This window comes from Pan paniscus, chromosome 7, assembly GCF_029289425.2.
Source record: "Pan paniscus chromosome 7, NHGRI_mPanPan1-v2.0_pri, whole genome shotgun sequence".
Lineage (NCBI taxonomy): Eukaryota > Metazoa > Chordata > Mammalia > Primates > Hominidae > Pan > Pan paniscus.
Genome location: NC_073256.2, coordinates 154660840 through 154680453, shown reverse-complemented (window position 1 = coordinate 154680453; position 19614 = coordinate 154660840). Strand labels below are relative to the sequence as shown.

Below are 19614 nucleotides of genomic sequence, written 5' to 3'. Positions count from 1 at the left end.
TTATTTACTGCTTCCCGGGGCGGCGTTTCTCCCACAATCTCCACACTAAATCAGGTGCCAAGTCCTGTTGATTCTCCCTCCTAAACATCTCTCATAGCTGTCTCCCTGCTACAATCCCTCTCCCAATGGCATGGTGTTCATGCCAGACTTCATTCTTCCTGTCCTGGACAGCTACTAAAGACTCTAAATGCATCTCAATAATTCATCTTGCTATTCTCCAAACTACTTCTTTAATATAATCTTGCACAAACTCTTTGCTTTAAATATTTCAATGACTCCCAGTTGCCTTTAGAAAACACTCTAAATGCCTGCCAATATATGCAAATTATAGATGAATAATAATATTAATAGCTAACAAATAATAAGATACAATTATAAGTCAGGGACTTTAGTGGCGTTGATATGGCTTGGGTCTGTGTCCCCACCCATATCTTATCTCGAATTATAATCCACACGTGTTGAGGAAGGGATCTGTTATCCCTACCTGTTGAGGAAGGGAACTGATTAGATCATGAGGGCAGTTTCCCTCATGCTGTTCTCATGATAGTGAGTGAATTCTCATGAGATCTGATGGTTTCATACATGGTAGATTTTCCTGTGCTCTCACTTACTCTCTGTCTCTTCTGCCACCATGTAAGACGTGCCTTCTTCTGCCTCTATCAAAATTGCAAGTTTCCTGAGGCCTCCCCAGCCATGCCAACTGTGAGTCAATTAAACTTCATATATATATAGATACACACACACACACACATATGTATATGTATATGTATATAAATTATCCAATATTGAGCATTTCTTTACAGCAGTTTGAAAACAGACTAATACTGGCTTACTTGCATTAACATATATCAAAACACTAGGAGACATCCCCATTTCCTCAAGAAAACTCAGGCATAGAAACTTCAAATAATTATCCATGGTCATACAGCCAGGAATTGGGAAGCTGTGGTTTGAAACCAGGCCTTGTCCTACAAAGTTGATGCTTTAACCCACTCTATCACTTTTCTCTCTGCTATTTTCATAAGCTGAGTTTTACCTCCTTCTCCAGCCCCATGGTCTCAAATCTCCGCCACTCAGCACACAGAGGTTTGGAGATATTCCTCATACACACCTTGCTGTTCTTACCAAGTTTGCATATTTTACTTTCCATTTCTAAGATACTATATCTTACTTCCCATTTCTAAAACAGCCTTCCCACATCTTCAGCTGGAGACCTTCTATAGTTCTTCCATATCTTGGAGCACGTTAACTTCTCCAAAAAGCTTTCTCTGACTCTACAAACAATCTGTGTTAGATAACCCTCGCTAACACTCATGTAAAACTTTTAGGAACTATCTATTGAAGCATTTATTACCTTATGCTTCCATCCGATTTGGCCATAGGACATTGTCCTTTTTTTTTTACACTGTTGGATTGCATTTGCTAATATTTAGTAGAGAACATTTGTATCTATGTTCATGAGAGATATTCATCTGTAGTTTTTCTTTCTTGAGATGCCTTTATCTGCTTTTGGTACTACAGTGATACTGACTTCATAAACTGCATTAGGAAATACTTCCTTTGTTTCTACTTTCTGGAGGAAATTGGAAAAAAAGTCTGATTTTTTTTTTCCTTAAATGGTTGGCAAAATTTGCCAGTGAAATCCTTTGTGCCTGGTGCTTCCTTTTTAGAAGAGTATTAATTATTAATTAAATATATTTAATAGATACAAAGTTATTTATATATATTTTCCTCGTATGGATTTTGGTAGCTTATGTCTTTCAAGAAACTGGCCCATTTCATCTCAGTTATCAGATATGTGGACTCTTCCTTCATTAGCCTCTCATTCCCCTGGGATCAATAATGATAAACTTGTTTCAAATGTCTGATATTGGTAATTTGCGTTGTCTCTTTTTTTCTTGGTTAGCCTGGCAGGGAGTTTATCTTTTTTTTATTTCCTATACCAGCAATTCATCAAAATTACTACTTAAGTGTTCCTAATAGTTTTAGCTCCGGTGACTTCCATTCTGGATAAACAAATCTCAGTTGTGACTCTCTGGATTCAATTCTCTCTCCAGATTTTGTGGTGGCAATATGCCCTGCATCTTCAGTTCCTGATAGGCCCAAGAGAAGTTAATTTCCAGTTTCTGTAACTTTTCAATGCTTCTAAGTCTGGAATCATGACTTCCAAGTACATTACATGTTGACGCCGGAACTGGAAGTCTTACCTTGTATTTCAGTTGTTCCATATCTCTCTACTAGAATCTTTATTATTAATGAATGTCTGGCATTTCTCCTTCGCCTGTGTCTAGAAAGCAGTCGAGAATTGTGGCCAGAAACTGTAGTGCCCACACAGATACCCTCCATCCTTTTACTAGTGTTGTGTGTCCATCCCCCAGCCTCTGTGGGCTTTCCTGCTAAAGGCTCACATATGATGTTTTCTCCAAACAATTGACTTCTGGCAAGTGAAGTCACCTGTGTGGAAAGATGGAAGAATCTTGGGATGTACTTTATCAGCCAACCAAGCACCATGTGCTATTTAAATACTCCAGCTCTCTTGTCTCCAGTCATGCCCGCCTATGTGGTGAAATTAATATTCCAGAGGTCCCTGCAGGATTAGAATGGGTTTGGGACTTAATCTGAAGGTTTACCATTATTTTCTTTTCTTTTTTTTTTTTTTTTTTTTTTTTTGAGATGGAGTTTTGCTCTGTTGCCCCCCAGGCTGGAGTGCAGTGGCACGATCTCGGCTCACTGCATCCTCTGCCTCCCGGGTTTAGTCAATTCTCTGCCTCAGCCTCCTGAGTAGCTGGGATTACAGGCACCCACCACCACACCCGGCTAATTTTTTTTGTATTTTTTTAGTAGTGATGGGATTTCACCATCTCAGCCAGGCTGATTTTGAACTCCTGACCTCATGATCCACCCGCCTTGGCCTCCCAAAGTGCTGGGATTAGAGGCGTGAGCCACGGCACCCGGCCTACCATTATTTTCTACTTCTTCCCTGCCCTGCTTCCCTTACCCAACTCTCACTGTCCCAGGAGCATTTTCTCACTTTATCAATTGCACCTGAATATTTGGCTCAGGGTATACTTCTGGAAGACTTAATAACCTAAGGTGAGTATGTAAGTGTCACATAAACTTAAAACATAAATCTAACGTTAACTGACCCCACTGTTACATGAATTGAAATAAACGTAGTATTTTGTATTTTGGTTACTAGAAAATACACTGTAGAATTACTTGTACCTGTTCTTTTGAGTAATTCCTGTCAATCTTCCTAGATTGTGAACTTTTGAAGTTTTAAAAAGCATATTCTTCTCACAATTTCTAGAAAAGTAATAGGCATCTAACAGGTAACTAGAAAGTATCAATGACTGATTGCTCATTTAAATGAAAATTACATGGCATGCACCTGGATAATTATTTAGAAGGTCTAATAAGAAAAATAAAATTATTGATTGAATTAAGCAAAAATTAGTAATTTTGCCCCACAAATAATTTTAATCCACATATTCCAAATAATTTTACATTTCCACTTTAATGTTTCTATGCTGATATAATACCTCAGATATAATCTCAATATATAATTTTTTGGAACTTTGCCTTATAAATTATCAATAAAAGAATGGAAAAGCATGTGAAGATTAATACATTTGAGACCATCAATAATATCTTAATGTGAGTATTTCTGAAAGCTGAATTGTAATCACAACCTAACAGTCTTCTCTAACAGAAGTGTCATATAGCACCTAAATCATAGATAATCTCAAATATTAATATATTTACTTCTTTTTTAAAATGGCTAAAATGTAAAAGACTGAAAATATCAAGTGTTGACAAGAACATGAAACAGCAAAAATTCTCTTACAGGGCTCACAGAAATGTAAATTGGCGTATCTATTTTTGAAAATGGTTTGGCAGTATTTATTTTTTCAAAACTATTAATTAATAATTAAATAATTAATATTAATTAAGACATAGTATGCAAACAGTAAAATGTACCCTTATTGATATAATCACCACTGCAAACAAGATAAGAATTGTTCCATTATACCCTCAATTTTTTCATGCTTCTTCGTGGTCTACTACTCACCCCTACAATCGGCCCTAGAAATCACTAAACTATAGTTTAGCTTTTTCCAGAATGTCATATAAATGAAAACATGCAGCATTTAGCCCTTTGACTCCAGATTCTTTCATTCAGTATAATGCCTGTGAGGTCTGTTTATATTTTTGCATGTATTAGTAAGTCTCTTCTTCTTTGCTGGTGTTTAATATTCCATTTTAGGAATATTCAGCAGATTGTCCCTTTACTGGTTGAAAGACATTTAGGTTGTTTTCTGCTTTTTGTGTTTATGCATAAAACCATTGTGGATAATTGACTATAAACTTCTTTGTGAATATAATTTTTCATTTCTCATCTGTAAATACCCAGGAATGGGATTCTTGGATCATGCAGTGGTCCTGTATTTAAAAAGAGAAATTGCCAAACAGTTTTTGAAAGTGAGGCATTCCCATCATCAATATATGCGAATTTTGATTGTTCCACATTATCAGCAATACTTCATATTGTTATGGTTTTCTCTTTTTAATATTTTATTTTAGCAATTCTAATAAGTATGTAGAGGTTTCACATTGTCAACTCAATTTGCATTTTCCTAACGCAAATTTTACTGTGCTTATTTTCTGTACCGATATGTGCTCAGTGAGGTATCTTCTCAAATCTTTCACCCTATTAATTGCTGAGGAAATTGTGTGCAGTATGCCCACCTGTGATTGTGAATTTCATCACTGATTGCTCCTCTCAGTTCTATCAGCTTTCTGCATCATGTTTAAGGAAACTCTGTTTTTAGGTTCACATATGTTTCAAATTATTTTGTCATTTTTTTCTTATTTACCCCATTATCATTATTTTGCAATTCTAAATGTTCTTTCTTTTCTAGCCTAATAAAAATGCTACTTCAGAAGTCTCTTTCTGATACTAGTGTATCTACTCCAACTTTGTTTTGACTAACGATATATATTTTTCCATCCTTTTACTTTTAGCCTATGTTTCACTTAAATACTAACAAAATTAAAATGTCTTCTTTTCATCATAAAACCTTGAAGATAGTGAAAAGATAAAGCACAAACGGAAGAAAAAGTATATGATAAGTATAAAGGTTAAAGTGTGCAAAAAATGAAAGTTTTCTACGAACAATTTTTAGAAAGGTAAGAATAACAAAAATGTGCAAAAGTCATGAATAGGCATGTCATACAAGTAAAAATTTGCTTTGTGAAGCTCACACTGGAAATCTGCAAACTCAGCTACTTCCAAATTAGTCTATTCCAAGAAAAGACACTAGAGGCACATGGGAAGACTGGTAGAGGAAGAACAGTTTGGCTTCTTTCTGTTTTCTGTTTGTTTCCCATTTTCTCTTCTTGTAAGTTAATCCATCAATCCCTCTTCATTCCAAACATGAAATTTCTTTGCTGTGGCCAAAGTTTAACTAGTTTGAAGTTTTTTTTGCCCCCAGCATTGGAATAACCTGTTTTATTGTGTTTACACAAAGATATTGATACCAGAGAGCCTTACTGCAAACTTAGGGATCGGACCTTCCTACAGTGCCCCCTTGTATGAACTTAGAGAACCCCCTCCCATGGGCTGAGGCTCTCATTGAAGTGCAGAAACCCCAGTACCTCTATTTAGGAAACTGGATTCCAGCCATGCAAACCCCCTCCTCTGAGTCAGAAAAACCTGCTCTAGTCTATACCAGTGCCCTCCTCAGAGGGCCACCACATTCTGAGTTGCAGCTCTATAGGACTTCTAAGCTTTAATAAAGCCAAACTCTTCCCTATGTTTCCCCAGGCCTAGAGATGGTAGCTGAAACTGCTGCTACTACTGTACCTTTGTGTTCTCTTCTTTATCTTTTCAATGATCTAGATAATGCATTTAAGCCCAGTTAACAATGATTTCTGTCAAATTATGAGTTGGAATAACCAGTGTTTCTGTCTCCTAAGTAATACATTAGTAAACTTATTTTTTTAAGCAAAGGAAATATATACACAAAATCCATGATGTAATTAGACTTTGTGTAGGAAGCAGTGGCTGAGTAAAGGAAGAAAAACAATTAAATGATGGATATTTTTAACTTTTTAGTTCTTAAAGTAGTGTGTTCATAGAGGTTCATTTTATTACCATGTTTTGTCACTTATTTAAATGTGTTATTATTTTATTTTGGAGGATAACTGAAATATGAGACATTTCAAAAATAAAGTAGCATAAACTGTGAGCCACTGAAAAGCAGCCTGTATGAATCCATTCTCACATTGCTATGAAGAAATACCCTAGACTGGGTAATTTATAAAGAAAAGAGATTTGATTGACTCACAGTTCTACATGGCTGGGGAGGCCTCAGGAAACTTACAACCATGGTGGAAGGCACCTCTTCATAGGGCGGCAGGAAAGAATAAGAGCCAAGCAAAGGGGGGAAAGCCCCTGATAGAATCGTCACCCCCATGATTCAATTACCTCCCACCAAGTCCCTCCCACAACACATGGGGATTATGGGAACTACAGTTCAAGATGAGATTTAGGAAGGGCATAGCCAAACCATATCAAAGCCAATATGAGTGAATAAAGCCAAAGTGAAGAGTGAGCAGGGATGCATTTCTGAGACTACCATCATCAGTCTCTTCTAGGTATATTTATTTTTTTCATGAACCAATATGTACTATTTTGATTATGCTGATTTTAGTTGGTGTTCTATTATTTAACAAAATAATTTTAAGTACTCTTCAAAATATAGAATGGTATAGTCTAAGTTTCATCCATAAGTCTCTGTTAAACTTAAATAAACCCTAACATAAAACAGTGATGTACATTGATAGTCCATTTATGATTTATCCAGTTTTTCAAATTTAAATTTGATAATATTTATAGTATTGATAGCAACAGTAACAGTAACAGCTGAATTTCATTAAGTTTATGATGTGCTAGTGATAAGTTCTTCACCTACATAATATCATAGAATCTTCATAAGAATCCTCTGGGTTATATCCTTCTATCAATCCCATTTTACAGCTCGTTGTAAGTGAAATTCCAAAAATTCTCCCCTCTCCCCTCCCGACCCTTCCAAGATTCTGTTTTCCAGTTACTCAATCAGAAAATAACCTAGGTACTGCTATGAGGAGACTGCAGATGTAATTAAGATTTCTCAGCAGTTGACATTAAGATAGAGGGAATATCCAGGCTGGCCTAATCTAATCAGATGAGCCCCTAAATGCCTACAATCTTTTCTGGATACCAAAGAAGAGGAAAGCATGAAGGGAACTCAGATTTAAAGCATGAGATGGTCAGGATATGCCATTGATGGTTTGAAGATGGAGAGAAAGAAAGAATGAAAATGATCTTTAGAAGAAGAGAGCACTCTGTTGACAGCCTGGAAAGAAATAGCACCTCAATGCGACAGTCACAAAGAACTGAATTCTGGAGCACCTTGAATGAGCTTGAAAGTGGGTTCTTCCCGACAAGCTCCAGATAAGTGCTTGACTAGCCAATAACTTATTTTCAGGTTTGAAATACTCTAAGCAGGGTACAGTTGAGTCCACTCCAATTTCTGACCCACAGAACTAAGATTCAATAAATGGACGTTATCTTACGCTACTGCATTTGTGATAATTTTCTATACATCAATAGCAAACACATATTAAAGTAAATGAACCTGAGAAAGGTTAATTTAGAAACAAAATTAGAAGGATTGTGGAAATTGATCACTTCAGTATGATGCAAACTTTCCTACATTTTGCCACTATGATCATGCAAAACAAACAAACAAACAAAACAAGATAGTTTTTGCTATACATTTAAATTTTCTTCTCTTATTCAACTAACAAATTCCCTCTTTTTTCATAATTACCGACCATTTATAGTCCTTTGCATCTCTGAAACATCTAGCACTATACAAGCACATGGTTGAAGTTCAAGGAAAGAAAATTCTCATTAAACTAATTTGAATTCTTAAATTTGATACATTTCATATTCCAGTCATATCTCAGCTGAAAAAGATTTTAATGAAGCTTGCATAAATCAGAGTGGCAATACATGGTCTAATAGTTAACTAATCCTTAATTGTGCAGTACTTTGAAATTTAATGACCACTATAGAGAACTCCAACAGGATTAAAATGAACCAGGGAGAGTCATGCTAGAATAATAAATTAGAAAAATGCATATTACTAATGACAAAAGAGGCATTTTTGTTGCCGCCTTCCTTTGGGAGATTTTGCAGTAAAATTAAAATTGGGTTTATTGTTCCATTGTTTTTGATATTTTCTTTCCTATTGTTTGTTGACTTGAATTGTCATGTGTTGATGAATGGAACAATAGATATAAATCAATCAAGATTTTTCTGTATACAAGCACAATGGGGCTGAAAAACAAAGGGTGGGGTAGGAAACAACATGATTTGGCCTCCTGACAAAAAGGCTTTTAACACATTAAAGAAGAAAACATAAGGTGCCTGTAAAATAACAACAACAATAAATACCATACTGAGTTTAATAATTTTATTTTACATTATATTGTTTTAGAGTCTATAGAAACACTTCAAAATCTTGATCAGATGCATCAATCAGTTGTTGAGCCCCTCCCATAGACCAAGCAGCTGTTTCAGGCATTATGTAATCTCCTTTTCAGTGTTTCTACAGGGCAAGCAGAGCAAGCATGTTGTTTTCCCAATCTGCAGATGAGAACACAGACACTCAAAATATTCAAGCAACATTCTCAAATGCCAAAAATTTATTTATAACATACTAGGTACACAGCAGTATGAAGCCAGGTATCACTAATATTTCAACGGCTATAGCATTATATCTATGTAAACATCATAAAAGCATCTGATTGGAAAAAAGGCACTCTCCCTAAGAAGTTTCTTTACATATTAACTATATTTACTATACCCAAAGAAGAAGTGTGCCATATAACAATGAGATAGAATATTTAAAACCTAATTACCAGAATATATAAGGCATATAGGTCATAACATATATATAACCACTGTACTTGATAAAAATGAATAACTTCGTAATTCAGATATTTTTGACAAGTTAAAACAATCTATATAGATGCTCTCTTACATAGAAAGATGACTTTAAAAGAGTCAAAATGACCCTTATGCTGGAAGCACAACACCCAGTCTTTTTCACATGAGTTGTCTTATGTATACCAGAAAAAGATAATTTCAATCAGAGAGTGACCAAGATGAATCCGTATGACAGAATCAAATTGGCACTCTGCTTTTGATGCTAAGACAGGGGTCACACTGACCCACAACAAGCCTGGATGCCTCCATAGTGGTTCCTTTCTATTTTAGGGATTTAGAGCATAAGATCGAGTGGCACCAACCCATTGAGTCCTTCTACTCTGAATTCACACTCACCAAGCAAGAAGCAATTATTAACCCAGCATCCTAATAGATGTAGTTTAAGAAGAAAAGGTTCTGCTCTATCAAAATAAATGTCCAGATTACTTAGCAAAAATAGCCAACTTATTACGCATAATAGATTAGCATCTTGGTGGGCACATTAGTCTCAGCTGAGCTGAGTCATAGTCTGATTCATTCTTGTTAAAGTGACATAGCTGAGCTGCAGGACCCGCAGATCTGAGGAGCCACCATGCTCTGCCCCTGGCCCATTACACTAATCACAGAAACTCAAATACTATACATCCATTTATTTATAAGAATTTTCATAAAGAATGGTCAGGAAAAGCCACCATTTGCCCAGTAGTACTATAAATTGTTGATCAGCACATATTCCTTAGGGTGGAGTATATACCCCTGTTTCCATGACTTTGTGCTTGGCCATGACTTGTTTGGAACAATGGAATATAAAGGTATAGGACATGGATAGAGAATAAACATTTCTTTGGTTTCATGTTTCCTCTTGTGCTGCTGTATTCCTTCATAAGAAGGTCAAATTCCAGATGGCTACTGCGTCTGCAGGTTGGACCTCAGAATGAGATGTATAGAGCAGAAATAAATCTGACCTGCGGCCTGGAGACAAGCCAAGTGGACCCAGCTTAGATCAACCTTGCTTAGCCTAGCCAAGCAAGGAAAATTATTATGTTTTGTTGTAAACCACTGAGATATTCAGTATTTTTGTTACACTGCCAAAATATGTATATGACTAATATATTCTGGTGTTTATTATAATTTTTTGGCCTTTTCACTTTTCTTGATGACCTATTTTCATTTACATTACACTTCTCCCCACATCTGACCCCTGGGATCAATGTCTTTCATTTGCGAAAATGTCTGTTTCTTCCTCTGAGATTTGGTTTTGGGGTTCAGACTTTTTAGTATTTAGATTCCAGCATGCACCAGTGAACCAGTCTGTCCATGCATTTCTTATGTCACCTCATTGCCTCTGACTGGAATCTTTCATCTTGTTTTCACTTTGCTAAAACTAAAACTCAAAGTTGCATCCTGGCTAGGGTTGATTTGGATCCCTACAATAAGATGAGTAAAGCAGAGGCCTAGGACTGTCATGGCCCATCCATGTGAATTCAGCAATATCAGGTTATTTTTTGATGCCTGAGTAAAAAACCAGCTTCTTAGATCCATTAGCCTAAACCATAATATTGCTGGCAACAGAGATAAAATCAGAAGCCAGCAAACTCCAAAGCCCTAAAAGGTTAACTGGGAAGATGTGAGGTAAAGCATATGGGATACAGCCATCTCCTTTCACAGCACACATTTACTTGTGCCTTCTTTAAGTCCAAATAGTTTCAGTGTAGCGACCAGCTCAATTTCTACAAAAGACTTAATTTAGGTGAGGTAGAATGAGCTACCTTTTCTGCCTGTATTCCCCAAACTCACAATTGTTATTCAGCATCTACTCCTTAAATACCTAATTTTCCTAAGCCCTCTAGATTGCTCATTTAATGGAGCGGCCTTGAGTATGATTCTGTGAGGCTATGATTGCCTGTCCTTATAGGGCCATTGTTACCGTAATTACCTATTTATAGTCATCCTTGGATGTGATAGAAAAGGAACTGATCTGGTGGGCTTCCTAGATTCTAGCACTTTCTTTCCTATTCCCCTGCTTAGGTAACAACCCTAGGGAACCAAAGTCAATAGGGTCAGTGGGCTTCACCAATACAGTAACACCTTATCTTGTCTCATGGACCTTCCTCATGCCCCATATGACAGGGTAGAATGTGCAGTTTTCAGTTCAGTGGCACTTTCACAGTGTGTTATGATAGAAGCTGTCCTTCCTTGGGAACAAGGGGTTCTAATCAGCTGAGCTAAAGTTTTAAGGTTAAGAAGCACAAGTTTCACAAACGAGATGTGAATAGTCTGTTGAGAAGGACGAATTCTACTTTAACCATTTGGACCACAGATCCATGCAATCCAGCTCATGGAGCATGCATAAAAGATATGCTATCTGTGTGCATATGCAGCATTCTGGAATAGGCCACCCCAACCCTTCAGTGTGTTTTTCAGCTGACCACTTTCCAGTGATTTGGAATACATTATAATCATGCTTGTTGTTGCTATTCCTTTGCCATAAAGTGGGTTCCTGGCTCTAAAATAGTGTTGAGGAAGATTCTGTAAACTTAGATAAAATTTTCTCTGAGTTCTTAGATGGTGATGTGGTAGAAGCACTGTGAGTTGGTAAGCAAACCCCTATCAGTCTTTTAGGCTAACAGTATCTGCTTAGAAGTTCTATCATTCAGATTTTTGTCTGCCAGCTCTTTCCTCCAAATGCTACATGGATGATTGAACAGAATTTGTGAGTTACATAATCTTGTAGTGGTAGAGAGGAAAGAATTGCAGGGACAGTGGGGGCGGGGGACGTGCTTCAATACGGGGAGCAACTGCATCCTTTCTGGTCTCTGCTTCAGGGGATTTTGTTTGTTGCTTACATGTTTGTTTTGCTGGCTGCACAGTGGACTGCAGAGCAGTGATGTGAGACCCCCTTGGGTATTCTGCTGGTGGCTGCTGCTGAGGTTTGTTCCTGAGTTTACGTGTGGTGTGATGTTGCCAGCTGGAAGGTGGTAGGGAGAAAAATATTCTGCTGAATAGACCTCACCTCAGCCCACTCCCCTAACTGTGATGGTCGTATGGTTCCCAGACAAGGAGGTTGCCCCCAAAATCCTTGGCAACATTCACAGTTCTCTGGGACCCTCAGCATTTCATTCTGACTTCGGTGTCTCCCCATATCCTGCTAAATGCCACATGCTGGAATAGAGGGGCAAAGACTCTTTCCTGAGAGACAAAATAGGCTCCTCCTCTGCTTGACCAAACGTTGTTCACCAAACCACTTGGATATGGCTGCCCTTGGTTTGATGGAAGGGTTGAGAAAATAGAAAAGGGTAAAGGTGGAGGGCTGCTAGGCATCCCCTGCTAGGGTTCCACACAGGGAGTGAGCAGAGGGACCACAGCCCTGGTGTTCTCATCATCCTGTACAGCCCGTCTCACACTCCCCTTTGCCTCTGGGATTTCCACTGTGTATTATATTCTTCTCTCATGCTAAGATGCATATGTGTATGTGAGGGTTAATTTTAGGTGTCAACTTGACTGGATTACTGGATACCCAGATAGCTGAGAAAGCATTATTTCTGGGTACATCTGTGAGGGTGTTTCTTGCACAGATTGGCATTTCAATCTGTGGCCTGAATAAGGGAGCTCTACCCTTACCCAGTGTTGTTGGGCACAATCCAATCAGCTAAAGACCAGGATAGAAGAAAAAGGCAGAGAAAAGATGAACTTTTATTTTCTTCTTTTCAGGCAGAGAAAGGATGAACTTTTCTCCTTTGTTCTTTTTCTTTCTTTTTTCTTTCTTTTCTTTCTTTTTTTCTTTCTTTCTTTCTCTTTCTTCTCTTTCTCTTTCTCCTTTCTTCCTTCCTTCCTTCCTTCTCTTTCTCTCTTCTGGAGCTGTGACACCCATATTCTCATGCCCTTGGACATCAGAACACCAGGTTCTCCAGCCTTCAGACACCAGGACTTGCACCAGCAGTCCCCTAGTTTCTCCAGCATGTAGACAGCGTATTGTGGGACTTCTCAGCTTCCATACTGATGTGGGCCATTTACCTTAATAACCCCGCTGTCATGTATGTGTATATATATACCATTGGTTCCATTTTTCTGGAGAACCGTGTCATGCACAATGTGTTTCACAAAACAGTATTCTTGATGTGAGTGGTGCATTCAATCTGCATCCTATTCTACTTAATTGTGTTGTGTCCTAATCAATAACTAAGGAAAAACAAACTGAAAAAAAAAATCCCACCAAAAACAACACACAAAACTTGTCTTAATACTACTCAATTGACTTTCTGACACATAATAATGGATCACAATCTGCAGTATGGAGAGACTTGGAAAACCCTTTTCTTTCCTAACATGACTAGTTGTTTTTGTTGTTATTGTTACAAAACAGCTAGTCACAAAAGAAACTCAGTTTCAAAACTCAAGGCTTCTTGGTGGCCTCTGTGTTCTAGGAAATAGCATCACTTTCTCCTTTCCAAGAGCAATGAACTTCAGGGTTTGGCCCAGAAGTGGAGGACTGCACAGGAGCCCACCTTGGGAGTAAATTAAAGTGAATGGGTTTAATTTTTGCAAAACATTATCCTCATTATAGGACCTTCTATTATCTCAGTGTGGGAGAGCCAGAAATAAGGTAATATATGCCAAATGTCAAATCCCAAATCTGGCTACTTGCCTTTCTTTACTTATTTTTTTTTGTGTGTTTTTTTTTTCTTTTCACTGCCCACTGAATAAAAGTCCCTGTGTTCATCAAATGGGCCTCTGGACTTAGATCCAATTATAGCCAGCACGAAAAAAGGATACACTATTAGGGAAAAGTAGCTGGAACGGCCCCAATTCATAGGGGAGTGGTTCCAGGATCACCTGCAGCTACGGAAATCCATGCCTACTCAATTCCAGCAGGCCTGCCTGTGGGCCCTGCAGCTAAGAAATGCTGGTCCTCTGTGGAGGTGAGTTTCACATCCTGCCAATTCTGAATTTTGTTTTTACCTTTGGTTGTGGATGCAGAACCCACTTATACAGAGGCCAGTTGTATTTATTGAAAAAAAATTACTTAGAAGTAGAGTCCCCCAGTTCTAACCTGTATTGTTCAAGGGTCAACTGTTCTTTTTCTCACCCCCATCTTGAATACAAACTCTAAGGGAAAAAACTAAGTATTTGAAGTTCATCAAAGAACAACATAAAAACTCAACAAGGCTTGCTTGGTTTATAAAAGGACACAGTGAAACCTTCCAGGTCAAAGGTTGCCACAGTGAGCTTCTTCCCCAGATACTTTTTGCCCCCCTGTTCATGTCACCATAACTCTTACTCCATCATATGTATATGGATGGGCGTGGCTTAGGGGCCACATCAGAAGTGGTGAAAACATGATTAGTGGGCAGGTTTTTAAATTGTTATATTTAGATTCTAAAACTTCTTTGTGAAATTGACTCTGCATAAGATCAGGCGGGGATCTTACTCCAATGGCATGTGGTAGTCCAAGTAACTAATAAAGTTTGTTAGGATTCACCAGCCAAACATATTTATTTCACATTTCAATATGCCCATAGGGTTCAATTTTAAAGGGAGTGATGTGGCCTGGAAGCTGTCACAGTCAGTTTCAAGGGACAATCACAGCTTTATCCACTCCATATTTATTCGTAATGTATTACGGATAGGACTGTTTCCACTTCCTTCCAAGGAAGGAAGGAAGGAGGGAGGGAGGGAGGCAGGGAGGGAAGGAAGGAGAAAGAGAAAGAAAACAAATAAATAAATAAATAAATAAATAAGGAAGGAGAAAGGAAGAGAAAGAAAAAAAGAAAGAAAGATGAGAGAAAGAAAGAGAGGAAGGAAGAAAGAAAAGAAACAAAGAAGGAAAGAAAGAAGGAAGAAAGAAAGAAAAAGAAAGAAAGAAAGGAGAAAAGTTCATCTTTTCTCTGAAAAGAAGAAAATAAAAGTTCATCTTTTCTCTGAAAAGAAGAAAATAAAAGTTCATCTTTTCTCTGAAAAGAAGAAAATAAAAGTTCATCTTTTCTCTGAAAAGAAGAAAATAAAAGTTCATCTTTTCTCTGTCTTTTTCTTTTATCCTGGTCTTTAGCTGATTGGATTGTGCCCAACAACATTGGGTAAGGGTAGAGCTCCCTTATTCAGGCCACAGATTCAAATGTCAATCTGTGCAAGAAACACCTTCACAGATATACCCAGAAATAATGCTTTCTCAGCTATCTGGGTATCCAGTAATCCAGTCAAGTTGACGCCTAAACTTAACCCTCACATACACATGTAGAAAGGTGTTAAAAAATAAATAAATGAATAGGTGAATAAATAGATACATATGTAAACATACTGTCAACTAAGATGAGGATTGGTATGTTTAGTTAATTGATATGTTTACTGCAGAAAATCTTAGAGCCTTTTAGATGCATCCTAAATACCCAGTGAGGATTAAAATACGCAGATTCTTCAACATGTTGACCATTCCCTCTTTTGATAAGAATGTTGCTTGGAACACACTCTGGAAACCAGTGATATAGACACAAGAACATACATTATGGCCAAAATCAGAACTGAGTTTGTAATGAAATGATAACACTGTTTCTTTAGCTTTACACAAAAAGGATAGTCATAGTTTGTATTATCTAAATTTGTTTTTTAAAAACTATTAGTTTCTTTCATTGTAGCAATACTAAAATCAATATATAATGCATTTCTCTCATTCTTCATAAAAATATTCACATATCCCCTACTTTTCATATCCAGCAAACATGCTAATCCCTCTTGTTTTCTTTAATCTTTTTTCTCCAGTCTCCAGGCAAGTCTCATTGTTGAATGCTAACTTTTCAACCTGCAGATAAAATATTCTTGGATGAGTCTGTCCCTATAATTATTTGCTGTATAGTCTTTCATTAAAACATTAGCAAATTGTTGACAATCTCTTTTGCATACTAATGAACTATTCATTGACAATTCTCAGTGGCTGTGTTCTTGGTGCATGTTTTAAAGTAAATAATGCTGACTTATGAGCTGAAAAACCTGCTGTTGAAATACTTCCATTTTCTACCCACCAGCTGTCCTCTCTGAGAGGTAGATGTAATGAATCCCAGGATGAGGATTATATAGTACCACCTATTCTGTTAGGATATTTTATTTCTAGGCTTTAGAGTATCTAGTAGTGAGCTTAAATATTATATCACTGAGCTGTTGATTAGAATGGATTTTGTCATTCATTCTAACCTGCAGAGATCCAAACTGTATTTCTAATTAATTGTAAAGAAACGGAACACAAAGGTGACAGCAGCTACTATGCTTTTATAATATTATCTTTTTTTGAAAAGAAATACGGTTATTAACATTGAGTCCCACATGTACCCTAGTGAGAAAGCAACAAATAACAATCCCTCACTATTGGTAAATAAAATTACATCCCTTCATTGTGTTGTCTATAAAATATTTTTGAATGCCTACTACGTGTAAGTTACTGTATAATATGTACAGATATGTAATATCTGTTTAGTTTGAATAAATATATTCACAAAATGAATATATATAATTCATATATATATATATATCTGCCATTATCTATTCCTGTGATATTATCTATTTCTGTGACATATCTATTCCCGACATTAAGTTCAACATATAATTGTTGCTCAGAAATTGGAATGCTTTTTCCCAACTGTATACTGTGCTGAGATTTTGGGTAAAATAGGTCACAGGAGGTGTCTGGCCCCAGTGGTAGCTGAGGTGATGTCAAATCAACATTAAGTATTGAGAGGAAAGATTGGTCCACTAGCTCCACAGGATTCGAGGCCAGCAGCAGAATGAAGCGGATTAAGGTGCTGTCAACCCATTCAGAAAATAGCAAGACTCTTGCGTTGCTTTGCTATCAAGTGGAACTGGGTACTTTTCTTCTTTTATATTGTATACAATAGTATTTTGATTGTCATAACTACTCAAAAGGATACCATTTTCACAAGCAGACCATACTAAAAATATGTAATGATAATCATGCTTTCATTTTCCTTGCTCAAGGACTGTAGCTCTAGCCGTACTTGGACCTATCCATAAATACCATGGCTTTCTCACTTCTGCCTTGACTTATCTTCTTGTTCTGTTTGAATCTCAGGTTTATCACTCAGAATACTCTCCCATGTGCTACTTCAATCCATTTGCCCCTTTCTTCTTTCTTCACACACAAGAAAATATTTCTAGATAAAATGAACCTCTGTGTGCTTATAACAGAATAACTGAACCTCACTGGAGAAAATCACACAGCCTGGAAGATTGAATTTGGTTTAATTTTATGATTTCATACTTCTAATAGCTCTCTGAGCTGCCCAGAATACATATTGCCCTACTTTAATAATCTTGCTCTCTTCTCTTTCTTTGAGATGAGTATTTCACCCCTTCTCCTTTCCCCGCGAGACATCTTACTGTCATTGACCTCTTCCCTCTCAGCGGTTGATCTAACTTGGAAACCGAATGACATCACAAAGTGGCACTTCATTTTGGACGCAGCTGGAGGAATTCTCAAAGTCTGAATTGCAGAGCTGGGCGGACTTTTAACTATTTCGTGGCATTTGCCAGCGTCCTTTTCCCTGCTCTACCTTATCTCTTTCACTGTCTGTGCCTCGAGTACCAAAAGGACATATTTGTCTACATTAGGATGTGACTCATAGAGTGTATTTATTATGTGCTGCTAGCTGGATTAACTATCAAACGTTTCTTTTTTCTTTTTTTGCTATTTATGTGTTTGTCTCTTAATCCATGATTGAGGGACAAGCCCCTGAGTGCTGGCAGGGAAGGCCACCTGAGAAAATGACACATACGGAAGACTCTGAGACTACTAGAGCAGAATTTGAAGGAGCTGGAGGTCTGCAACAGTGATCGAAAACAGCAAAATAATTACGGTTCTGGCAAAAAGTTTACTCCTCAAATTTGTTTGCTTAAGCTAGCGGTTATGTCAATCAATAGCAGAGATAAAAAGTTTTAAGTGTTCACCATAATATATAAACATACACAAAAAATTGCTTCTACAAATTATTTTGGAAAATTCTATTATTTACACTTAAGACATTTTATTAAATATAGCCTTAACTGATGTTTGAATTTTATATGTTTTTCATCTTCAGGACTACCGTATAGCAACAAATTGCCAGGCATGGGGGTTCACACCTGTAATCCCAGCACTTTGGGAGGCTGAAGTGGGAGGAACACTTGATGTCAGGAGTTTGAGACCAGCCTGTCCAACATGATGAAACCCCATCTCTACTAAAAATATAAAAATTAGCTGGGTATGGTGTCGGGTGCCTGTAATCCCAGCTACTTGGGAGGCTGAGGCAGGGGAATCGCTTGAACCTGGGAGGCAGTGGTTCCACTGCACACCAGCCTAGGCGACAGAGTGAGACTCCATCTCAATAAAAAAATTTCAATCATTAAAATGTTTGTGTGGAGGTTTATGAAAATATAATGTCCGTCTTCACTGCTAAGCTCTGACTCAGAGACAATAAATTTATTTGTTTACTCATTCTTACAAGAATAATTATTTAATATTTATAGAGTGACTACACTATTTCATGTTTTAATTTTCTTCTAGATTTTGATACTTCAGATATAATCATAGCATATAACACATAACATTGTCTTGAAGGAGCTTATATTCTATGGAAGGGGATGTACCACAAACCTATAATTATACGTTGGTAGATGCATTTATGTATACATATTGTGATAATATGTATATGTTTATAGATGCATTTGTGTATATACATTGTGATAAAATTCCAAGAGGAATATAAAACGGAGCCAGGCAAAAGGGAGTAGAGAGTAAGGGGGATGGGTCACTGTATCATATAGAATACTCAGCAAAGGCCTCAGCAAGTAGGCTGTGTTTGATTAGAGACTTAAAGTAAAGAAGAACGTAAACCCAGAAAATACAAAACCAATACCATAGTGTGTAAAGACAGTAAGGAGAATGCATGCTAAGTGTGTTTGAGAAGCAGTGAGGAGGCCATTGCAACTGGAGTACAGTGATTGAGAGAGTGAGTCATGGAAATTGGGTGGAGGAGAATCACAGGCATCAGATCATGGGGGTGCTTTGCAGACAGCTACACAAGTGTTGGCTGAGATGAGAAAATGTAAGAGAATTTTCAGGAAAAAAGTAGCACAATCTGATTTAAGATTTATAGGGTTCCTACTCTGGCTGCTGTGTTGAACATACACTAGAGGACAGGATGGCAAGAGAGACCAGCAGGGAGGTTAAAGAGCTAGTGCATTTAAAGTAAGAAATAACAGTGCAGTCAGGATGGTGACAGGGGAGGAAATGAGAATAATGAATATACTCAGATTCATTTCAGTGGTAGATCCAACAGGATTTTTTGATAGATTAGCAGTGAGTGGAAAGAAGAGGCAAAAAATGGGTGATCAGTTGTGTAATGAACTGAGATAGAGAAGACTGAAGGAGCAGATTGAAGTAGGAAAAGCAAGATATATTTTTTAATATGTTAAGTAGAGATGTCTTGAAGGTGGTTGTGTAATAAGGTCAAGTGAGTAATTTGATTAATAAGTCTAGAGTTTGGGGGAACATATAAACTAGATAGATGGTAGTTGGACTATGAGTTTACAGT

The 19614-nt window shown here is 37.3% G+C and overlaps 1 long non-coding RNA gene across 2 annotated transcripts in view; it reads left to right on the top strand.

The window, feature by feature from the left end:
• LOC103784360 (uncharacterized) overlaps positions 1 to 18384 on the top strand; it is a 121215-nt gene extending 102831 nt beyond the window's left edge. For both annotated transcript variants that reach the window (XR_008626520.2, XR_008626519.2), the window contains one exon: positions 18121 to 18384. This is a non-coding gene — a long non-coding RNA (uncharacterized LOC103784360). The remainder of the gene's footprint in view (positions 1 to 18120) is intronic.
• The last annotated feature ends 1230 nt before the right edge of the window (positions 18385 to 19614 follow it).